This window comes from Diorhabda sublineata, chromosome 9, assembly GCF_026230105.1.
Source record: "Diorhabda sublineata isolate icDioSubl1.1 chromosome 9, icDioSubl1.1, whole genome shotgun sequence".
In the NCBI taxonomy this organism is placed as follows: Eukaryota; Metazoa; Arthropoda; class Insecta; order Coleoptera; family Chrysomelidae; genus Diorhabda; species Diorhabda sublineata.
This window is the reverse complement of record NC_079482.1, coordinates 19,040,204-19,065,144: the sequence shown is the minus strand read 5'-3', so window position 1 is coordinate 19,065,144 and position 24,941 is coordinate 19,040,204. Positions and strand designations below refer to the sequence as shown.

The 24,941-nt window shown below is 32.1% G+C and overlaps 1 protein-coding gene and 1 long non-coding RNA gene across 6 annotated transcripts in view; one reads left to right on the top strand and one right to left on the bottom strand.

The window, feature by feature from the left end:
- LOC130448675 (uncharacterized) overlaps positions 1–23,982 on the bottom strand; it is a 41,015-nt gene extending 17,033 nt beyond the window's left edge. The window contains exons 1-3 of one of the 2 annotated variants that reach the window (XR_008910361.1): positions 23,007–23,982; positions 16,085–16,280; positions 15,608–15,997 (exon numbers count right to left, since the gene is read on the bottom strand). This is a non-coding gene — a long non-coding RNA (uncharacterized LOC130448675). Of the gene's footprint in view, positions 1–15,607; positions 15,998–16,084; positions 16,281–23,006 lie in introns of those variants that run through there. The other variant, XR_008910362.1, reaches the window with a different exon arrangement.
- LOC130448671 (band 3 anion transport protein) overlaps positions 1–24,941 on the top strand; it is a 246,568-nt gene that overhangs the window by 180,024 nt on the left and 41,603 nt on the right. The gene's annotated exons all lie outside the window — the stretch shown is intronic.

Genomic DNA, 24,941 nt, shown 5'->3' with positions numbered 1-24,941 from the left:
TCTTATGTCCTCCTCTATTTCGTTGTTCCAAGTCTTTCTCGGCCTGCCTCTACTTCTTGGCCGCAATAGGGTTATTCTTTCGATCATTTCAGTTGGTTTTCTTCTCATTATACGCTCGGCCCAATTGAGTATTTGTACTTTTATGTATCTCACTATATTTTCCTTCTCCAGCTCTTTCTCTATTTCTACGTTTTTCTTTGATCTCCTTTCTCCCTCCTGTGTTGTGTTTGGACCTGTTATAGTTCTCATCATCTTTCTCTTGGCTCTTTTAAGTTCTTTTTCTTCTTCTTCCTTTTTGTTGATTACTATTGTTTCCATCGCATTATTGGACTTATTAGGGTTTTGTACATTTTTTATTTTGGTTTTTTTTGGTTATGTTTTTGTTTTTTAATAGGTTTTTGTTTGTTGATAGCCTTTTTGTATCCTTTCCTTTATCCTTTCTCTGGTTGTTTGTCCTAACGTTATGCCTAGATAGTTGAAGGTCGATACTGTTTCATAATTATATTTGTTAGTTTTCATTTGGTTTGCTTTCTGGTTTTCTCCCTATTTTCATATATTTTGTTTTTTCTGCATTTATCTCGTAAGTTCAGGCTTCTTCTTCTTCTAATTTGTTAATCGTCTTTATTAATTCCCTGTGTCCATTTTCTATGATAGTCGCATCAACTGCGTATGCTAGTATCTGTATTACATCGTTGGTGATATTGGGTCTCCCTGTTTGACGCCTTTATTCGTGTGTATATTTTCTGATGTTGTGCCTTGGAATCTCACTTTAATGTCATTCTTATTTAGTATTATTTCTATTAATTATCCTAATAAGAATTTTGGAATTCCTTGTCTTTCGAGTTCTTCTGTTATTTTATCTTTTTTATTTTTTATTGAACCGAAAGCACTTCTGAAGTCAACAAAAACTATATGTTTGTCTCTATTGTTTGGTATAGAGTACGGATTGCGTGGATAGTTGATCTTCCTGGTCTAAAGTCGTTTTGATAATCCCCTAGTTCTTTCTCTGCGTGTTCTTTCAATCTTTTGTTTATTAAATTTGTTATTAATTCTTACATAACTCTTTATCACCTTTCTTAAATATTGGTGTGATTATGTCTGCGCTCCACTCGTCTGGAATTACAAAATTGAGAACTCGCTGGACAAAATGTGTAGAACTGAAAGACGATTATGTTGAAAAATAAAACATCGAACTAGGAAGCATCTTATAAAAAAATATTCCTTTAAATAAAGTTTAAGTGGAATGGTGAATACAAAATATCTAAATTTGTTACAAATTAGATAAATTGTTTGCTTTCATTTATTGAAAAGTTGATGTTTTGCAATTGTAATTTAACGTTGATTAGTGTAAATCTACACTTAATGCTTCGTCAATTTCTTTGAAAGTAAATATCTTACATCGGTTGAAAAAAAAATAACGGACACCTGGGTATAGTTATTCAACTAGCTACATAAAAATTCAATTTAAAAATAGGTAGAGTGTCATGTAGGCGCTATGAAATTCAAATAAGGAAAAATACTTTCATTTATTTGTAAATTTGATGAAGCCTACAATCAGATATTTTGTTGTTAGTAATATAGGGTGCGTCAAAATTCAATGGACGTGCTTAGTATTTTAAAAAGAGCATTTTCAACTTTGATGACTCCCTGTGATAGGTGTACGGTTTATGTGTAGGCAAACTCGAGATTATGGTGAATGTTTTTTGATATTTAAATTTGGTTGTGTGATTATAAGATTATCAGTGAATAAGAGATTTCAGCAGTCGGCAAAAACCAACAGCGGAGACGAAATTGAAAAAATAATGAGAAAAGAAACTTTGCAAACTTAAATTGAATTGAAAATTTTTTCTAAATAGCGCGGGAGGTGGCGCTTCATTTCAGAGGAATTCCATACCACACATTTTTTAAGAGAGAGAGAGAGAGAGAAAGAGAAATGCTTTATTGTCAAAAATTGGTTACAATTTGTAGACAAAAGTTTGTAAAAACTAAAAAACAAACATAAAAATAACTAAATAAACGAATAAAATAAAATTTCGATATACAAAAGAAAACTACAATGAGTAACAAAATCATAGGTAACAGTAAAAAGTAATAATTAGTATATAAGTCTATAGCAAAAAATAAACCAGTATACAGCATGTCCGGAATTAAATATTATTATTAGAATAGAAGTCAGTTACAAAGTAGATATGTAGTAAATATGCCCTCAAATTATTGCAGAATACTGGAAAAGATTATTTCAATTTGATTTCAATTGGCATGTGATTGTACATTTTTTTGCATTGTAAAATATTGAGCCCTTAACTAATTCCGAACGTGAAGTAGGTAGGTAAAGGTCATGCTCCGTATTCCTAAGTAGATAGAGAGTATAGAGACTCTATACCATCATTTACGATCGTAAAATTTTGGGTAGCTGAAATCAAATGTGGCAGTATGAGCTTGATCAACAAGAAGCCTTGGAGACGACCAAAAAAAAGTGTCTGTCTGAATAATTATGCATTGGATGCCGCGTTTGCTCCAAAAACGTATTGGATGAAATTTCCCAGACATTACTGACATTGTCGAAGCAAAATAAGTCGATTTTTTGGGTCGATTTATGATTGTAGATGAAACCTGGATCCATCACTATACTCCTGAAACGCACTAATAGTCAAGACAGTGAATTGCGAAGGGAGAATCTACTCTGAAAAGGACTAATATGGTATCACCGCCTAGAAAAGTGATAGCGGTCGTTTTTTTTTAATATCTACCAGCTATGGAACAGCGAAGCGAGCAAATCTCGAACGGATAGTCGCCTCTAGCTATTCCTAGAAATTAGGCATGCGAGACTAAGTTTAATTTTACGTTTTGTATATTTCTTTGTACTGAACACACACTACCACTTTATATTCAACTTTGATTGTTTTGTTACTATAGAATGAGACGTGATTATCGTCTCAGTTTCGTGAGTTTTGTAAAAAATTTGTCTCACTCAGTTTTAGTTTCGTATCATAACCAGTATCTCGTCGCGACAGAAATATTATTGTCAAAAACTCAATTCTAATTATTCACAATTTACAAAAAATGATTCTTCATATTGCAATAAATTAGTGATAAAAATTACATAATGACACTTGAATCACATCATAATTTAATGATTACGTGTTTTTATCATTATCGTAAAGTAACTGTCATACTATGAAGCTATATGACCACTGTAAAACTACTTATTGCAAATAATGATAACTTGGATCGCGGTTTCCCACCCCAAAAGACAAGCCATATAGCCTTATACTATAAGAACTACAGCTTACGGATCATACAGATGCACATTACATATATTATACAATGAATCTTCATCCATAGAAAATTGTTTTGTAGGAAAAAAGTTAAATATTTGCTGGAAAGTTGAAAATTTGAAGTTTCTGGCGAATATTTTACTAAAAAACAAGGCTCTTGGCTCTTTTATTCATTATCGATTAACAACAATACTAAATTTCTGATTTCTGATCTCTGGGGAGTGAATAATTTTAGTTTAGATCGAGTTTTCTCTGAAGCCCTATTTTAAAATAATTACCATTACCTTCATCACATAATTGCACATAACAACTTGTTATTGTTCAATACTTTTTTCTATTTTTACTGTCCGACCTTGTGCTTGAATCAATACATCCATAACGATTCTTTGATTACACTACATTAAAGACTTTAAGAAAACATAATAAATCTGCCGCTTTCATTAAATCTCCTACACCGTATTGCTAATAATAACGATTTACACAATATCCTTTCATAAGAGTCATCCTTCGCGATTTTTTGTGGTTATGCACGATGCCTTTTATGAATGAATGAATGAATTCAAAGTCGGTGAAAGGATTATTTTCAATCTTCAACCGAGGGTGATATATATTAAAAATTTTTGTATGTACATAAGCAACCAGTCATAAGTAAAATAGTAATTTCGGTATAATAATCAACCGTAAGTTAATGATATATGAAAAAAGATATTTATTATAATAGGGGACTCGCCAATGTCGTAATGTATCTAAAGAAACATGGTCCATTTTGAATGATCTAAGAAATGAGGCTTCTTCATCGAGCATAATCTTTACCTTCCCAATTGCCTTAAGACGGCTATAATTATACCTCTGCATAAAGGAGGAGATAAAAATCAAGCATCGAATTATCGCCCAATTGCACTCCTTCCCACGTTATCTAAGATCATAGAAAGATTGGTCAAAAAAAGGTTTTTATCATTTCCGTTCAAATATAAAATACTAAATACCCATACTAATTATTACTTTTTACTATCACCTATAATTATATTACTCATTGTGGTTTTCTTCTGTATATTGAAATTTTATTTAATCCAGTCACATCCGAGGCTAAACCGTTGGATCTCTGAGCACTTTGTTTTTTTTTTACCCAAGCAGGTCGCTAGCCTCACTTGGAGCCCTCCTCTTTTACCCGGGCTTGGGACCGGCTATGAAACCACTGAGTTACTCAGTCCACCCAGAGATATCACAGGCAGATATGAAGAAATAAGGGACATGTGCGATATTCAGGATGTAGTAAGATGGTCAAGGAGCCGCAGAAGAGAATGGAGAGACCATGTTGACAGAATGCCAAATGAACGGTTAGCAAAAATTGCAAAGGAAAAGAAACCAGACACAACTCGACCTCCTGGACGACCACCTATAAGGTGGTATGAAAGCTGGTCCTCAGCATCCCAACTACTCCTGGCAAATACAGGACCTAGTCCTAACGTAAGAAGAAAAAGAAGATTGAAATTTTATTTTATTTGTAGCGTTATCTAGTTATTTTTATGTTTATTTTTTAGTTTTTACAAGCTTTTGTCTACAAATCGTAACAATTTTTTGTCAATAAAGCATTTCTCTCTCTTTCTATCATATTTTGCAGGAAATTAATAGATTGTAAAGAGTACAATGATTAAGTATCGAACAGCAAAAACTTTTTCCATATTTTAACTGCATTTTTGTTCTATAAACAGTAATAATATACTTATAAGAAAATTCATTTGATATGTAATAAACTGATAGTCATAATAAAAACTAGAGGTTGCTTTTACTTAAGAGATTCATACTTTTGAATTGACAACGATATTTACAATACTTTTGTCACTTCGATTCTTCTATCGAAATTATCTACTTAGCCAATTTTACTCTCAGGAAAAATACTTGAAAATTGATTTTGACTATACTCAGTTAGAAACACTTTAGTTTAGCTTTTTTCGAAGTCCTAGAATCCATTTATCGAGGTCCCTGATGTCGGAAATTAGTATTTCCGGGTTTACCAATTATTGAATTGGTTTGGCTGAATTGTATTTATAAATTAAAGGAAAGGTGTTTCTTTGGGAGCCTATTTTTAGGAGATGGGGGCTTACCTGAAAAAAGACGGAAAGTAAAAAAAGTGTTGTTCACTATATGTTCAACTTTTATTTACATTCTAATTTGGAAGGGTCTCTTGATGTTGTTGGGCAAACCGAGGAACGGATTCATTTTCTGGTTTGGTTGGGTTTTCTTTAGATTAGATTGAAAACGCCAAATTAGTATGTTGCTTTAAGATTCTTAACTGGGTATAGGGAACCAAAATTTATTTGTCACTTAAACTGAAGTCTTGCAGAAATCTCCTTCCAAAGGAAAACGAAATAATTGTGATAATTTCATCATAGTACAGTGTAAGTTACGAAGTGTGTAAAAAAATTGATTCCAAAACAATAATTTCACTAGGATTTCGTTGTGACTGCATTTCACGTAATACGTTTCTTGAAAACGAGCTACTTCTTATTACTATTACGTATTTGAACTCTCGACAATCATCAAAATTGGTCAGTAGCTTATGAAAAAAAAAGAACTTTGAAACTAGGATTCAAGTTGAAGAAGTAGAAGTAAGTTTTATGTCATCTCAGATTCTACAAAAACACTTGACCGAATAATCTGGTTTGTTGCGTACTTAAGTTCTTGAAACATCATAAAATGATACCTGCGGACTAGGAACGGAATAATGAATGTTTAATACAGCTCATACAAGATAAAAATTGATGCATGTCGTCAACAGATTTATTGTGACAAAGAAACGTTGATTCACATATACATTTCTAATTGTTTTTAAACTAATGTGAACAGCTGACAGCTATGAAACATCTTCATCTAAATTCAGTTTTCAATTCATTTTAACAAATCATAAAAACTAATTCTCACCTATCCTGCAATTTACATATAACACCTACTTGTTAGTCTTGATTCTTTTTTAAACTATTCCATATATTTTCATTTAATTTTTCTGTCCATTATATATTTTTTAATATTTTGGTTGTTTCAAGACTATTATCCTCAGTGATGAATCCCGGTACTATCTAACGGTCGAGCGAGGGTGAGAAATCATAACCCTTTTTGGATCAATGTCAACTATGACTGCACATCGATATATTCAAGAAATATTGGCACCTCATATGATTCCTTACTTCCTGAGATTTCAAAATCTTTTCAGAAAGATAACTCTCGACCATATATAGTCAGGTAAACCTTGGATTTCTCCATCAGTCTCAAATCCATCACCTATCTTGATCCTCGTTATTGTTCCCAATCGAACATGGGTGGAACATAATCAGGAGATTAGGAAAAATTTACAGCGTTCTTCTTAAATTGTGATAACTTTTCGACATGACATAAAATAAGATATATACCAGTTTTCTAGAAGCTTTAGGAAGTGTGTAAGAAATCTTCAACCTTTTATTACAGTATGTGTTCAGAAAGATTATCCTTAATTTTTTGGTTTGAAATTTCAATCTTTCACATACTACGAACTTCCTGATATGAATACAAGAATCACTGTGTATATTTTGAGAAATCAACTAGAGTACTTGAACGGTGGTAATGTGCATTTTGTGATTAAATTCCTTCACAAGAAACTTTGTTTCACTGGTATAGTCAATTTAAAAGAGGATTATTATTGCTTGGTGATAAAACCCTTGCTGGTAGGCCCTGCTCTTCAATTACTATTGAAAACATTGAGAGGGTAAGACGTATGATCGAAGAAGATTAAAGACAACAGAGATCTGCAACGGTACATTTAATTTTACATGGTTATCTTTATGTGGAAAAAAATGCGTTTAGCGATTTCCAGTATGCAGAGCAAGGGTCGTGAGGAGAACAGCAGACATTTTAAATAATTGTGAACATCATATTCTTTCTAAAATGGCGAAAAAAGCAAAAGTCTGTCAAAAACACTCGCAGTTTCTGTTACACCACAAAATGTTTACCTGCAATTACTACTTCTACTACATCGTCACACACTGCATATCAAACGATTGCATTATGATGCGAAAATGATGTTATTGAACATCCACCCTATTCGGCTGAATTATCAATGTTTTATTTCAGGTTATTCTTTAACCTACCTAAATAAACATTTATTTGTTCGACGTTTCACGTCTGAGGATTGGATAAATGAAGCAATTCATACATTCTAAAAAATGACTTTGGCTTTAAGCTTTTAAGTTGTGAAAACGTGGGTTACCAAAAAAGTGCATTGATGTAGGTGGTGGTTTCTTTGAACATGAATAAAATCATATAGTGTAACCGTCATAAAATAATTTTGATTTGTTGTTTGGATTTTTATATTGAATGAACAATGTTTTATATTTTCTGAATGAATGAACCACTTTAAAATTGTGGCGACATTGTTCAATTGTGACCTCATACTTAATCTACGATGTACATCAGTTTTAATACTATTTAAAATGTGAATGCGCGAACTTTACCTTAACTCGGTTCATGCAAATTAGTTGTAGGTTGAAAATATTCAATGAAGATTTTAAGTTTCTTCTTGTGTTGGGCGGATGTAATTTGGGCGCTAAAGGAATAATGTACTTTTTACAACATGTAAACTAGGCGCCATAACCGAAGGATCATTTTAATCCTATGTGTATTTTGGGCGCTAACCGACTGAAGTACATGATTTATGAAATACAGTTATTTATTAAATCACCAACATTTATAATAAGATATATTTTTGTATTTTTAGATTTTCCTATAAGAGAAATGACCTATTATCACTTAAGGTCTGAAAAAATTTACCGTTAGAGGGGGCTACTTTGCACTTTTTTTAAATGAAAAATCAGCCCTTAATAAAGTTTCCTCACAACATTTTTGTAACACTCTACAAAATAAAGTAAATTTTTTTATTTCTTTATATTTTTATTTAGTACTTAAGTACATATTACATATAAAATAAGAGATTTACATAATCTAACCTAACCTACTTAAAAATCTATCAACTTTTCCTCTATTGGGTTATTTTATGACTCGACCTACCTGCACTTCTTAGCGCCGAAAATACGTGTCGGATTATCTACCCTTCTTGGTCAGACAGGTAAAGAAGGATGGTTAGCGCCCAAATTACACCCGCCGCTTGTGTTGAAAAGCATATAAATATAATTTTAGCGTTCTAGTTCAAATTATAGAAATACACAAGGTTGTTCAAACGAAACATTCCATTTTCTCATTTTTATTAATAATAGAAATGCATTGTCTCGACCGACAACAGCAGCTTCTTTCACGATATAGAAACAAAGTTTTTTGAAACCATAAAATCCATCGCCATCTGTTACTGTTAGTTCGGTAGTTAAGTGGATAATGTACACCAGACGTGTTTTGTTGATATTTAGGGACGCGATCGTTTTATATCGCCACTCTTTTTAATTTAATTTGGTATTTCATATAACATAAACACTTTGATATTGGTTGAAATATTATTTTTCAAATATACCATGTGTCCAGGATTTTAATTCCAAATCTATAACTTTGTTTATCATATAAGATACGTTTGAACGATAAATTTGGTATCGTCTTTTGTTGCTTAGTGAATTAAATAAATAAATCGAATTATAAAGATTCAAAAGTTCTTGGAACGGAATCTTATACACGAAATAGAGAATTGTTAGAAATTGTTGTCATAAAAACGAGAAAGCTATTAATGATAATTAAGACCTAATTTAAGTAAAACCAGCTTTTACCCACAGCTTCGCTCGCATCGAATCCATTAAATAAATATCAGAAATCATTATAATAGAAAAGGACGAACTCTGTAGTTATATTAGAACCTGAGATATAGATCTTTGAATGTAGAAAAATTGCCAAAAACCTACAAAAATCCATAACTCCCCATTGAATGTCCGCGCCTAGCTCCTCTCCAACTCAACCGATTTAAGCGTTGAAAAACTCAAAAGAAAGAGTATGTTTCAGCGAGTGTTCTTAAACCAAAACGAACTCTGTAGCTATATTAGAACCTGAGATATAGATCTTTGAATGTAGAAAAATTGCCAAAAACGACAAAAACTCCACATTGAATGTCCGCGCTTAGCTCCTCTCCAACTCAACCGATTTAAGTGTCCAAAAACTCAAAAGAAAGAAGGTGTTTCAGCGAGTGTTCTTAAACCAAAACGAACTCTGTAGCTATATTAAAACCTGAGATATAGATCTTTGAATGTAGAAAAATTGCCAAAAACCTACAAAAATCCATAACTCCCCATTGAATGTCCGCGCCTAGCTCCTCTCCAACTCAACCGATTTAAGTGTTGAAAAACTCAAAAGAAAGAGTATGTTTCAGCGAGTGTTCTTAAACCAAAACGAACTCTGTAGCTATATTAGAACCTGAGAAATAGATCTTTGAATGTAGAAAAATTGCCAAAAACGACAAAAACTCCACATTGAATGTCCGCGCTTAGCTCCTCTCCAACTCAACCGATTTAAGTGTCCAAAAACTCAAAAGAAAGAAGGTGTTTCAGCGAGTGTTCTTAAACCAAAACGAACTCTGTAGCTATATTAAAACCTGAGATATAGATCTTTGAATGTAGAAAAATTGCCAAAAACCTACAAAAATCCATAACTCCCCATTGAATGTCCGCGCCTAGCTCCTCTCCAACTCAACCGATTTAAGCGTTGAAAAACTCAAAAGAAAGAGTATGTTTCAGCGAGTGTTCTTAAACCAAAACGAACTCTGTAGCTATATTAGAACCTGAGATATAGATCTTTGAATGTAGAAAAATTGCCAAAAACGACAAAAACTCCACATTGAATGTCCGCGCTTAGCTCCTCTCCAACTCAACCGATTTAAGTGTCCAAAAACTCAAAAGAAAGAAGGTGTTTCAGCGAGTGTTCTTAAACCAAAACGAACTCTGTAGCTATATTAAAACCTGAGATATAGATCTTTGAATGTAGAAAAATTGCCAAAAACCTACAAAAATCCATAACTCCCCATTGAATGTCCGCGCCTAGCTCCTCTCCAACTCAACCGATTTAAGTGTTGAAAAACTCAAAAGAAAGAGTATGTTTCAGCGAGTGTTCTTAAACCAAAACGAACTCTGTAGCTATATTAGAACCTGAGAAATAGATCTTTGAATGTAGAAAAATTGCCAAAAACGACAAAAACTCCACATTGAATGTCCGCGCTTAGCTCCTCTCCAACTCAACCGATTTAAGTGTCCAAAAACTCAAAAGAAAGAAGGTGTTTCAGCGAGTGTTCTTAAACCAAAACGAACTCTGTAGCTATATTAAAACCTGAGATATAGATCTTTGAATGTAGAAAAATTGCCAAAAACCTACAAAAATCCATAACTCCCCATTGAATGTCCGCGCCTAGCTCCTCTCCAACTCAACCGATTTAAGTGTTGAAAAACTCAAAAGAAAGAGTATGTTTCAGCGAGTGTTCTTAAACCAAAACGAACTCTGTAGCTATATTAGAACCTGAGATATAGATCTTTGATTGTAGAAAAATTGCCAAAAACGACAAAAACTCCACATTGAATGCCCGCGCCTAGCTCCTCTCCAACTCAACCGATTTAATTGTTCAAAAACTCAAAAGAAAGAAAGTGTTTCAGCGAGTGTTCTTAAACCAAAACGAAGTCTCTATCTTGAATAGAACCTGAGATATTGAGGATAGAACGTGTGTATGTGAAAAACTCCCATAAGTAATGTACATGGGGAAATCGCATTTGAGTATAACTTGAGAATGGTGAAAATTAGATGAAATCCGATGATTGATGGCTGATCTGTGCATCAATACCTTTCAATGAAAAAAAAAATGAAGCAAATCGGTTGATTAAAACGCCTGAACGGACTCGGAATGGAAATCATCAATTTTTTTAATATATAAGATTTATTGCTCTATTTTGTAAATTCTAATACAACTACAAATAATTTGATTGATGGCTGCTATATATTTTTAGGATGTCCAAATTATTTTGATCTTATATTTATTTTGGTATTTATGATATAGGTGATCTATTAGTTATCAGTCTCAAGTCCGCAACAGTTCGCAACGTGAACGTTTTACCTGTCTTAAATAAAAGAAAATAAAATAAAAGAAAAAAGTCGATTTAGAAAGGTAATTGGTTATTTCTATATCTAAATTCAATTAGGCTCATAATTGGAAGACCAAGAGCAAGATGTAATGACCAAGTGGGTGAAGATGTAAAGAGACTTGATGTAGATTTAGACATGGGCGATGCCAAAAATCAACTTGAATTTGAGTGGCCACAGTAGTAGTGTAATTGTCAAATCAAAAGTTTTTGGAATGTCTTAGTGATTCAAAACTGGTTGGAAAATCTGCGCACGTACTATCCGAATAAATTCTAGTTGAATAACGTTTTCCGCAATTACATAACGTCGGGATATACAAAATACTAAATCCATGCTAGTATTTAATAATAACTCTACAATTAACCTAATTACTGATAAAAAAATGATAACTGAACAATTTTGTTAAATATAAAAACGTGTCTTTCAATTCCTTGTTTATTTTTACATTTCCTACTTAGTATGCGATATGAAAACTATTTGCAAGTGTGATTCGGTTAACCAAATTTCAGTACTCAGCATATTTTTCAACTATATTCCAAGTATTTTCATATATTTATCTACTTTTTATATATAATATCAAAACTTATTTTGTTATAGTATTGTATTATAATGACGCTTAAGTGCGGTAATTTTAGTTAACGTACAAGTTTATTCATAAGGGTAATTATATTAGAGATTGTTAATTCACGAGTTCTTTACAAAACGTTTCATATGGATAAAGTTATACACAAGTTATACCTCAAGTTGTAGAAGGCTACTTCGAGAATGCTGTAAATGTTTCCCGGTGGACGATTAGAAAAATATTGAATACAAATGCGTCAAAAGTTGGTAACAGACAACGCGTCATAAAGTTGCAAAAATGCAGTTTGCTTGAAAGAATTTTAAAGATTTCGCCTGTAGTATTCAAGCATTCCATTTCAAAAACTTCCTTTAAATAATATGTTCTGATCAAAATTAATTCAAATTGGATGGTCCTGATGGCTTTGCTTGCGCGATTTAAGACAAGATTTCCAGTCATTTTATAACAACATTTTGGAAATGCTAAGGACATTTAATCGGAGAGAAAAATGAAAGCCACCGTCTTTAGGGAAAATCATGGAATTAAATTCATCGACTATCTTCCAAAATGTTATAATGCTAAGGTACAGAAATTGCAAAAAAGCGACTTTTAGTGTTTTTCCATTTGAGCAAAGCAACTTCTCACACTTCGATGATCGTCATAACTAAAATTGCAACTCGGATTAATTGAAAACCCTCAGTATTGACGGATTTGGCAGCTTGCAACTTTTATCTTGTTTCCTAATCCTGTATCCTGTTTTCGAGGATGTTACTGCATACGTAAACGTCTATTTTCAGGAAAGAGACGCATCTATTATTTGGAAAGCTTATAAATGTGTAGACTTAAAAGGAAACTATGTTCAGACTAAACATGGATATGGGAAAAAATATCTTGTATTTTGTTTGGTCCGTTTTTCACTCTACCCCCATACTTGACTAGATTACAGAGAAACCACCAAATATATTAATCACCAACGTGGGACAGCATCACTATTGACTGTCAGAACGCATAAGTTTGGTCATGAAGATTGGAGGTAGCTGTCAAAAGAACTGTTAGGTACCGCGGACTTTGTGATTGATTGGCGGATGAAAAAACATATGATAGACTGTTCTAAGTGACTTTTGGAAGCCTGCATTCTTGGATCGAAATAAATCAACTCGGGAAAAATGCCCAAATAAGAATCTAGGTGGCGAAAACATACGAATCAATCTAAATGGTAAAAATGCAATTTGGATAGAAAACGAAACTAATTAAAAAAATAGTACGATAACAAAGCTAAATTTGACGCTGACGCGCCTTTCGATAATCAAGTTATCGTCTTCAGAGACTACAGGTTATGGAAACGCACTCCATGTTGTTCCTGAAATTCCAACTTAGTTTAAATTTTATAGTTAATGAGAGTTGCTAGTTTCCAAAGACTACAGATATGAATGTGAAGGTTAGAGAGTGCAATGGTTCAACTTCATCCCTTTCATTGTTTAGCATGATATAACTAAGTTTGAGTTGTCTTTGTCTACCAACCTAAAGGAAATTGTTTTTTATCCCTTTGTTGTTTTAATGATATAATTTATCACACAATCTTTGGTGTGCCAAATGCTTAGGAGCACCCAATTTATCAATCTAGAAGTATAATGCAGTATACAAGAATTTTAGGGGTTGGCAGTCAACGAAAAAACCACTCCTATTTGTGAAAATGTGTTACTCGTGTATTTTCTGAATCAAACAAGAAGTACAAGCCGTCTTCCACTATAGGCTTTATACTCGATGCTAAAAAGTAACCTGAATAATGACCATCAACATCAATCTGGAGATTTATATGAAGCTGAATGCGTTCCTAAAACTCCAGACCACACTTCCACTCCGAAGAAACTGAATGAATTTATTAAAGAAACACCAGAATCTTCTGATTAAAGTAGGGCATCAAAAATAAAAATTTTAAATTTTCCATTAGCGTTTCATCCAGGTTTCATTGGTCATGGGTTTAACGGAGCTTCCGCAGTTAGATTCTTTGAAAATGAAGACATAGAAGACAACGGATCTCTTATAGTCGATATAAAACTGAAGATGTCTAGATAGTTTATTATCTAAGGTGAATTTTACGAAATTTGTTCAAAAAATCTTCCGATGTAATCACCACATGGCACATCAAACTCTTTATTTTCAAATTACCAAAATGGTGAATGCATCATACCGAAAGTTGGAATGAAGTTGTTTACTATATATTTATTTTTTCAAAAATTAAAAATCCTGAACTGAACAGTCATACATCTCTGCAATCATCAACAAACATTTGTGTCATCGGGGGTGACAGCATAGCTGAGAAAAACTAAGAGGATGGAAATCAACGTTATTGTAGAATAATAAACAAAAATAACTGGATTATACAAAATGATAACAATATTTCAACAGGTGATGAGTAAAATCCACCTATAACTTATAACTGAGTTGTCTTATTAATAGATTATTATGGTATGTTAAAAACTAATATTATATTGTTTTATTTTTCCCTTTTTTCGGATGAAGTACAAAAATTATCATCATTATTCGCCAATTTAATGATATACAATTATGTAATTAAACTTTCTGAACTACTTTTTTTTGTATTGTGCTTTTTTTTCTAATTTCTATCCTGTCCTTAGTGGTTTAGAAAAAAAAATACATTCGACTTTGGTACAACGAAAAAATCTTGGATAATATACTAGAAGCATTAAAACCCATTTTTTTTATTTTTAACTTACTGCGCGCTATTACAAATCAGTGTTGATTGAAATATATCAATTTTAATTGGAAGTAACCGATTAATTTAATTGACATAATGCATCAATATTCATTAATTATTAGCAAGAATTTAGTTCGAATTGATATGAGCTATATTGCCTACTTTTTTAAATTAAATGATATATATACAATAAAATAAGAAATAAAATCTTACTCTTTGATTAAAATTGTTTTAAAGCATTAAAAAATTAAATTATGGTACAATTGGTCTTTTTAAGAATAATTTAAATAATAGATGCTGATGACGACAAAATTGAATATTATGAAACAGATATGTGAAGGAAAGTACAGAAAATATTACTTTCTTAGAATGTTGCTAAAAAATCTGCTATTGAGTAAAGTTGAAATTAATTGTCGTGGATACTAAGCTTAATTAAAATTTTTAAAAAAGGGTTGTAATATGCAAAAAAATTGTTAGAAATAAACATATTATTAGGTTGGCGAAAAAGTGATTTCGGTTTTGCTGTATGAAATAACACTTTTTTCAACAAAGAATAGTTTTTAATCAATTTGTCATATACCTTTGAACTTCATGATTTCGAGCTCATAAAATTTCAGCAATAAACTGAACCAGGCTTGAAGGTCATCGTCATTTGTGAAAGTTTGACCAATCAAAGAATTCTACAAACTTCGACATAAATGGTAATCAGATAATGCCAGATCAAGGCTATATGAAGGATGTGGCATCACTTCCCAGCCAACCACCAATAGTTTCTCACGAGTTGCTAAAGATGTGTGAGGCCTTGCATTATCATGGTTGAACACTAAACCCTCCCGATTTGACAATTCTAGCCGTTTTTTTATTGCTTTATCCAATTGCATTAATTGTTGAAAGTAAACATCCTAGGTTAGGTTCCTTGGAAGCAGCTCAAATAATAGAACACCTTTGTAATCTCCCCAAACTTACAGCATGAGCCTTTTTGTTGTTTTTCAGCTTCGATGTGGTTTGTGCTGGTTCATCGTGTTTGCTCCACGATCGTATTGGAACTATGTTACGTACAGGACCTATTTTTCATCAGCAGTGATGATTCTTTTCAAGAAAGGGTCGTTTTCATTTCGTTTAAGCTGCATATCGCAAATGTTGATTCTTTGTATTAAATTAATTTCTTTCAATTCGTGAGGTAAATATCAAGCTTCTTAACTAGCCTAAGTAGTTTGTGTGTTTGTTGTGCACGATTCATGTATCCTCTTCGCAGCCTCTCGAACAGTTATGACGATCCTCTTCAATTATGACTTGATTTGCTCACCATCAACTTCGGTAGACCGACCAGAACGTTACTCGTCTTTGAGGGGAAAATTTCTAAAACGGAATTTTTTATACCAATTCTTACACGTGCACAATAAGCACCATAATTTCACAGAGCAGGGAAAATGTGTTTTTATTTACCATGGAATATAATTTGACAAAATTTCTTCAGATACCCATAGCTTGTATATTCAGGGTATTTCCAAATTAATGTTACAACATTCGGGAGCTTAAAATTTTGACGAGTATTTGCCATATCAAGCATCAGTGAGCACAATTAGGTTTTTATTTTTCCTATAAATCCGTTCAGATTTTATTTAAATTTTATTAATATATCCTAAAAAATTCCACAACCATAACTTTTATTGAACATGAAGTAATTAAATAGTGGATAACAGTAATTCTTTTATTATTTATCTGCAAAAACCTACAATTAACTTAAGCTTTTTACGCACCAATACGTCTTAAAGTTATAGAGATGAAATCATAAGCTGCAATTACCTGGCTATAAAAATATTTGTTAAACGGTTCGAAAAAATATTTTTTATGAGTTAACTATTATCGGGAAAGTTTATGATGATGTTAAAGGGAGGATACAATACATTTGTTTGATTTTTATAATGTGACGGTTAGTTTTTGTTTTCAAAATAATGCCGCGCGGAACTCAACCCGAAAATTGAGCAGTAAAGAATTATGGACTTAAAAAGAGGTGGTTTGAACCAAAGACAAATTGCTCATGAGCTTATCCGCCCCCAAAGAATGATTCAAAACTTTTTAAATCGCGAGGCAGACGATTACGAGAAAAATAAAAAAAATGGAAGACCTGCAAAATTTTCTAAACAAGTCAAACGAGCGGATTTCGGAGCAATCTCAAAAACAGGAGCATCCTTCACATATATTGTGTGGCGATTTAATGAAGGGAATCTGAAAAAACATAATTTGAAGGGACTACTGAATTTCGCTGGAACTCATATTCAAAATAGCAAAATATGGAAAAAAAATGGACAAAAAAGTAACATTGATGGACCTAACCATCGGTTGGATCTAGATGGTTTAAATTATTACTGGCATGACCTTAGAAAAGAAAAAAATGTCAAGAAGGTCGCATTGGATTAATGGAGGTGTGGTGTGGGTTGCTTTCCATGAAAAAGTAGCCAACACCATTATTTTTAGCAGCGCTGTCCAACTCCATTTTTGTTAGTTCTAGTTGTAATCCAAAGTAGTATTGAATTGTTTAAAATTGATATTAAACTCAGGTTCTAAACATTTCCTTGGTCGCTTCAATTATTATTTTCATTTGTGGGGTTTCTGTCCCCCGCGACCCACTAGAGATCGCTACCCCGAACACCTAAGTTAGAGGTTATGAAAAAAATGTCGTATTTCTTTATTAGGTGACAACCCTCATATTCATTATCTAATCATAATGCAAACACTAGTTTACCGCGGGCAGTTATTACTAATAGTCATTTCTCTAGCCACTCAATTAATTACGAAACACCTTCAATTTCTGTAGACAATAATTTGTAATTATGAACGTTGTTCTATTAGTATGAATATCATCTACAACTTGTCATAAAAAAAGTTGTCAAATCTTTGTATTGCCTATTGCGCGGATGCCACTATTCGAAGTGGCGCGGGAGGTATTTCAATCGGTAGCATGGCTCTTGGGAATTTAGTCTCTATGGAGACCAAGGTCACCTAGGACGGAAATCATAGACAGTATTACCTCGATCTAATCGTGATGAGCCTGACTTGTCTATTCGGAAGCGTGCTGTTGCTTTAAACATGCATGGATAATCATTATTTCACATAGTACACGAAGATTGGGAGCCGAACCCGTAACAAAATTCAGTTGCTAAAAGAATTGAAGTCTCAGGATGCTAGTCAGAGGCTTGACATGAATGAATGATTTCGAACGATTATCGACATCTTTTTTTCTGATAAAGCTCATTACCACTCCAAAACCTAAACATCAGAACCCCTACATTCGCCAAAAGTGACCGTATGGGCTGGAATAACAGCGCGAAGGATTATAGGCCCTTACTCTTTTTTGAGATAAGGGAAGGCACAGTTACAGTGCACTCAGAGCGTTATGTGCAGATGTTAGACAACTTCTTTGTGCCTGAACTACAAAACTTTAATAGATATAATCACAAAACATATCTCTGCCACGAGTTGGTAGAGATTTTCTTGGCTAACTGATCTTGAGAAGTGACATACGTTTGGTTTCTTGCAGTCCCAATTTAATACCTAGACTTTTTCCTGTGAGATTATATCAAATCGAAGGTTTACGCTAACATATGGACTTCCCTTTCACAATTAAGAGAAAATATCCATCATTGTATGCGGTTTACTTTTGAACGATGTTATTTTTAAGAAATAAATTCCCAAGCAAGGTATTTTAATATGTAACAAACATTTTTTCAATAAAATCCTTACTTTTCTTAAAATTGTTTTTTTTTAATATGAACTTTCTTTTGAAACACCTTGTATAATTCTAGAAATTCTAACTTTCTCTATGTTTCTTTCTGTTCGACGTTGATAGTAGGTACATAAATAGACACTGTTTACGTTATAAGAAGTCTATGTACCCAATATACCGTCCCTGTTAAAGATTTTCACAATGGAACACCATGTAGAAATTCTTAGATATATTAAATCTATAGTTTATACAATAGAATTATCAATATTTTGACCCCAACATCGAGCTATTAATAATTTTATTGTTTTTTGAAGCTTTGCGGAAAGAAAATAATAAAATAACGACTTCTTGGAGTTATGATTTACTGTCTGTCGTGGCTGTATTTATAGACGAAATATTCTTAAAAATTGATGTTTTAATGAAGAACCGTAAAAAAATAAAAACATCTGTTCTGTGAACTTCAAGAAGTAATTAATATTCATTATTAGTTTTCAGTTTTGTTCCCAGACTGACAACCGACAACCAATGCAACCTTTTCAGAATTGAAAAAGACTCCTCCATTAAGTCAAAACTCAGAGTTCTCCTCCATGTTATATCTGTGATAACCATCGGGGATCCCTGTGAGAACCAACGGGGTACCCTGTAATCAAGCCTACCAGAATCTTTGCTAGCCATCTATTTAGCTGCAGTATTTCCGCCACTACATTTAATGGGTTTGTCCACCTATGAATTTTTTAGGCTTGTCTAAAGCCATGCATATTTGTTTTCTTCCCCAGGTGAATCCTTAGCCTGTGAGTAAATGATTGGTGTTTGCTTGTTTTTACTAAAATGAACTTCAGACATTCTCCAAAGTGGCATATCGTTTATTATATGGTGGAGAAACCTCATCATCATTATTTGGGATAAGCAGTTTCCCAACGAACATACAACATTATAAGATGACGGTTTCTTTATTTTGCTATAATTTTATTACAGTAAAGGCAATCCAAAAACGATCTCTTTTTTATTATTTGAATATATTGGTTAAAAAATATCTTAACATGTCTTTTAAAGTTCCACGACGAATTCACCTGTATATGGGTTTGTTTTTAAGCTTGTTTGTAACCCGCTTTATCACTTTTGGTATATCCTACCGCTATAAGTGCGTTCGTTAGCCGAGCAGGCTAAGATGTCAACCTCCGGAATCGTCGGTCGTGGGTCCAAATCCCGTTCTCGCTGTTTTTTGACAAGTTTTTTTTAAATATTATCACTGCAAATTTTCTATTCACATCAGAACAAATTTCCCAATTGCCTGCCCTCTATTGAAAATTTACTAGACTACTTGCATCAGTATTACTTTTAAATTTAACACCTTATACTTTGTTATGTTGTTCGAAAATAATTTTACATCCGCGAGCCTCGGTTGGAGATTTACAATACTAATGACTAGAATTTAAAGAAAAAATTTACTTTTTACAATAAATTGAATTAAAAAATGGAAACTAAATATAGTTTAAAAAAACAAAAAACACGCTTTCATAGTATGAAACTAGAAAGTGAAAAATAAAATTAGTTGAAAAAAACTTAAAACACATCAAACAAAAATTATCTTGAACTTTTTAGTTTGATGTGCTTTAAAAGCGTGTTTTTTGGTTATTTTTTTTAAATCTATGTTTATCGCTTTGAACATAAAATGAACGGCGAATAAAAAACTACATGGCTGGCTGCTCTGAATAACTACTTTCCATTGTATTCAATTGATATTTCGATATCCTCAATTTGTTACAGAATTAAAGTAAATATACACAAGATACGGTTAATCTTATCGACTGCATCGTGTAACAACAAAGATATATTTAATTATTAACTGAAGTATTAACATACTTTTACATATCAGAGCCACTATACAAAATACATTTAAGTTATTTTGGTATAATGAGGAGTCTCTTATATAGAAATATTTACTTGTTGGTAAATTTAGTATTGTTTGAAACAGTAACAAGTAAATAAATGACCCAAAACGTAATTATTGTCTTGTCTATAAGACAGAAATAGATTTTAGATACACCACGTCAAAACAGTTGCTATCTTACCACCCGATTGGCACTTGGGGATTGTTGCAACTTCTCTATTACGTGTTTTATTTCTGTAAATAGTTTAGAAAACCACGAATTCACATATGTGTAAACTAGTAAAATAACTTGCTACTATTTCTGTTTGTAAAAAAATATTGAGTAATGTCTTCAAATAATTCATAATCTTTTAAAGCTACAACTATGAGGATATATTGAAAAATTCTTAGCCTACTATAGAATCAAATAAAATTTCAATGTCAAAATATTTTCCTCTTAATTAGATACATTTATTATAGTGAACCAGCAACGTCTCTAGACCTTTCAAAAAAAAATATTTCTTCTTGATCTGTAAACCTTTACAGCTTTCATTACCTCCTCGTTGGAAGAAAATTTACGACCTTTTAAACTTTTTTCAGTTGAGGAAAGAGATGATAGTCGGACGGAGCCAAATCTGGTGAATAAGGGGGGTGTTCTAGTAATTCAATCACGAATTTTTTGCATGGCAACAAGAGATTTGTGTGCAAATGTTGTCCTGCAAAATAAAACACTTTTGGATAGCTTTCCGCGTCTTTTCTCTTTAATTTTTTCCCGTAGAGTGGTCAGTAATATCGAATATTAATTTCCAGTTATTATTCTACCCTTATCCAAAAAATCAATCATGATTACTCCATCACAATCCCAAAAAACTGAAGCAAGAACTTTTCCAGCAGGTTTTTGGACACGAAACTTCTTAGGTCTTGGAGAACCAAAGTGTCGCCATTCCATCGATTGTTGCTTTGTTTCTGTCTCATCCATAGTAACAATTCGGTTTAAGAAGTCTAAAAGAGAAGTTTTAAAATCGAGCACAGATCGAACGCGATGCTTCTACCTTTGCACGCTTTTGGTCAGCATTCAAAATTTGAGGTTCCGTTTTGCAGCAATTTTTCTCATGTCCAAATTGACGTGAACTATATGATGAACGCGTTCGTATGAAATATTCAATGCTTCAGATATACGTTTTAGTCCAATTCGACGGTCTGATAAAATCATGTCATGAGTTGCATCGATATTTTCGGGGACTTACTGGCCTTCCCGATCGGTCATCATCTTCAATCGAAAATTTACCTCTTTTGAAGCTTGCAGTCCAATTTTTCACAGTCACATACGAAGGACATTGATCACCAAGGGTATTAAGCTTATCTTCCTAAATCTGCTTATCTCTCAACGTGCGTAATGCGTAACTCTAGTTTACTTTTTTGACAAACTTTACACTAACACTTCTAATAATTTATTGTTCGTTGCTATGGTAACGCAATATTTTGTCTAGGCTAACTAAATATCAATACATTCTCGTAAGTACAATTCTACAGTTACATTGGTTTGAAATCAATAACTTGTTTATGTCAAAAAAAAAGTTTGTTTTTCTGTCATTAATTATATTCTGATATCCTAAAATTATTATCATTATAATCATCATGAAAGGTGTTTATTGTGATAAGATGCTGTTAAAATTATAACTATGTTTACTAAACAGGAAAAAATAACGATCCTTATAACAAGAGGTATAGTAATCGTAAAGAACTAATGATATCTCATTTATCTAATGATAGGTATCCAAATCGTATCTGCGGTTTGGAGGAGTGTGTAACTACTTAAATTTGGGTTTCAATAAACAATTACTTACCTTCAACCTGATCTACCTAAAACCGTAATTAATTATAATAAATCCTTATATATCCATTCAGAAAACTAAATAATACATATTTCTTGAGAGGCTGTTATGAAGGGCCTAACTGCCATTCGTTCGTTGTTCGCGGTTCCAAAGGGGTGGCAGAAAGCCTTCAATCGCGCATATTATTGTTATTTAAGGGTAACATTTTATTTAGTAGTTCTATTCGACAATCATCGATATAATATTGACAAATCGATTTGGCAATTCTAGAGGATTGCACAAGCAGATATTATCAGTACCACTGTTATTGGACCATTCTTTGTGGAAGGCAATGTCAACGAACTAGAGTACTTAGATTTGTTGACAAGTCACAGGAAGAAATGTAACGGTTTTGATATTTGGAGCCAACAGGATTGTAATTCCCATACTTTAGTGTTGCTGTTCAAAATTACTTAAAATGAAATTTTCATATATGAATGGATTGGAATAAGGAGCACAATACAGTGGCCTTACGAATATTAGAACAATTTTGGTTACTAGACAAAACTTGATAATCGAGATTAACTGAGTAATTATTGTATAATTCCGTATCAACTTTTTATATTAGGATTATATATTATCTATCGAATATCAATTTGAATAACTTTTTTCAATTACTTTAATATAAAGTTAAAATTATGCAGTACTGACTGAGAATTTTGAACTATTTGGAAAAATATGTTAATAGATTATTTTAGAGTAACGGTTTACCTTACCTGGTTTATGTGTAGTCAACGAATAGCCTAAATTAATTTAAAACTTATTTTTCAACTTTAATTTATAAGCCTAGCATACATCGAAATATTAACAAGTTATGTTAGTTTATGAGCACACTGTATAACAGACGAACTTGTATTTGAGGAGTTCCATATCAATTATAAGCATAAACATTCTTACCTATTGCTATTTTAGAATAAAATTCTACTCTCTACACAGTTTTCTTGCATTTTCCAGTATTGAGAACAGGAGTCAATTTCATTTATTTTGAAATGTGAACACTTCCTCTTCCATTGAAATTCATTAGCATGCCAGCTGTTATTTAACATAAATCTGTTTAAAGTTAGATAAATTAAGAAAAATATTTGCACAGATGTTTTTTATGTAATCAGAATCTAATGTTATAGCTAGAGAGATTTTTAAAAATTATAATACAAAAGTTTCAGTTAAAAATTATTTTTTATATACTTTCCTTTTTGATAAATAGAAATTGTTAAAACAACATAAAATATAACAAAACATAATAAATAATATTTTTTACTGTATGTACGCTTTAAAAAGTCTATCATAACTGAGTTGCAGTTACCTTTAATTAATTTAAACAATTTCAGTTTAAATTTTCAATAGTAGGTAGATTAATTTTTTCGTTAGCTTTGATTCAAACTTTATTAGTTAATTACCGTTTTGATTTATTATGTTTATGGAAGTATTGTAATATTAATGAGAGAGGTTACAGCAATGTATCTGTTTACATACACATTTTTGTATTTTTTCAATCTTGATCTGCTCCCATCAAGAAAATAATCTCTAATTTTGAATTCATACGGTCCATGCTCAATACCACTAAAACTGAAATCAATATTTTTTCGAGTCTACCACTGGTGCTCTTACCTTAATTTATAAAAATCAACTTCAGATATCAGTAATAATTATCTCAAACTAAGTATATATGGACTAAGATTTTTCAAAATAAATTATGGAATTACCTATTAACTGGTAATATAAGTAATCCCGGATAACTTTCAGTTGTACACATTCAAAATAAACCTGCTCAAATATTCTGAAAAATAAATCTGGTTACCACAAATATAACCTAAGCGGATTTTTTTGAAGGTCCTAGCCCAGAAAAAACCTGAGAAGTAGTACATTAATTTAATAAAAGTTAACCAATACCAATTACAAACAATGAAATTAGTTTGTTCAAAAGTTGATACTTATATCATGAAGGTTAAAAGTACAAAAAATAAATCGATTCCAAAGAAACAGAACCTGTATGATTACCATATGTAAATACTCACATTTTAGTTGAAAATTTGTAATTATCTACTTCTGTAAAGCTATTTTGAACAAAGTTATTGAACTGTTAGTTATTTTTTGAACTTGTATTTGCTACATATTTCTAATTAGAGTTGCTAAATATACTGTTCTTCACAAAATTACACTTTTTACTGTTGAACAAAAATAGAATACTGTTTGCCTCAAAATACCAACCCATTGTTATGTGTTACACTTAGACATTTACACAAATTTGTTTTTATTTAGTAACTGCTCAGTGCAGCGCAGCAACAAACAAATCACACTGAGTTTCTAAACGAATCTGTCAATGTCAAATATTCAAAACCGTCACTAATTGTCAGACATGTGAGTGTGTAAGTTGTCAGAACATAACTTTTTTTCGCCTGGACCTTGTTTTTGTTTTACAACTTTAATAGAATTAAAGTAATAATGTAAAAGTAAAACATAAAACAACACATAGAAACTCGTTGGCTACCTCTTCTACCAGCAATTGATACAATTTCACTTAATTGGACACAAATTTGTAACTACTTTGTTAGTTTGGATGTTGACTGTCCAATCGTTATACAAAATTTATTAATGTTGGATAATAAGGTAGAAAATATTATAGTTTATAGTGACATTCTTTATGCTAGTCATATATTAAATGTTTTCAATAAAACAATCAAAAAATGAGAAGTAAATAATATACTATTTTAGATGTTTGTCATTGAAGTCTGTTCAGTCACATTTGATCAATTTGAAAAAATTATATATAATCTAAATTTGTATAGACTAAATATTGGTATGGATGATTTATATTTAGAATTAACAAATTTC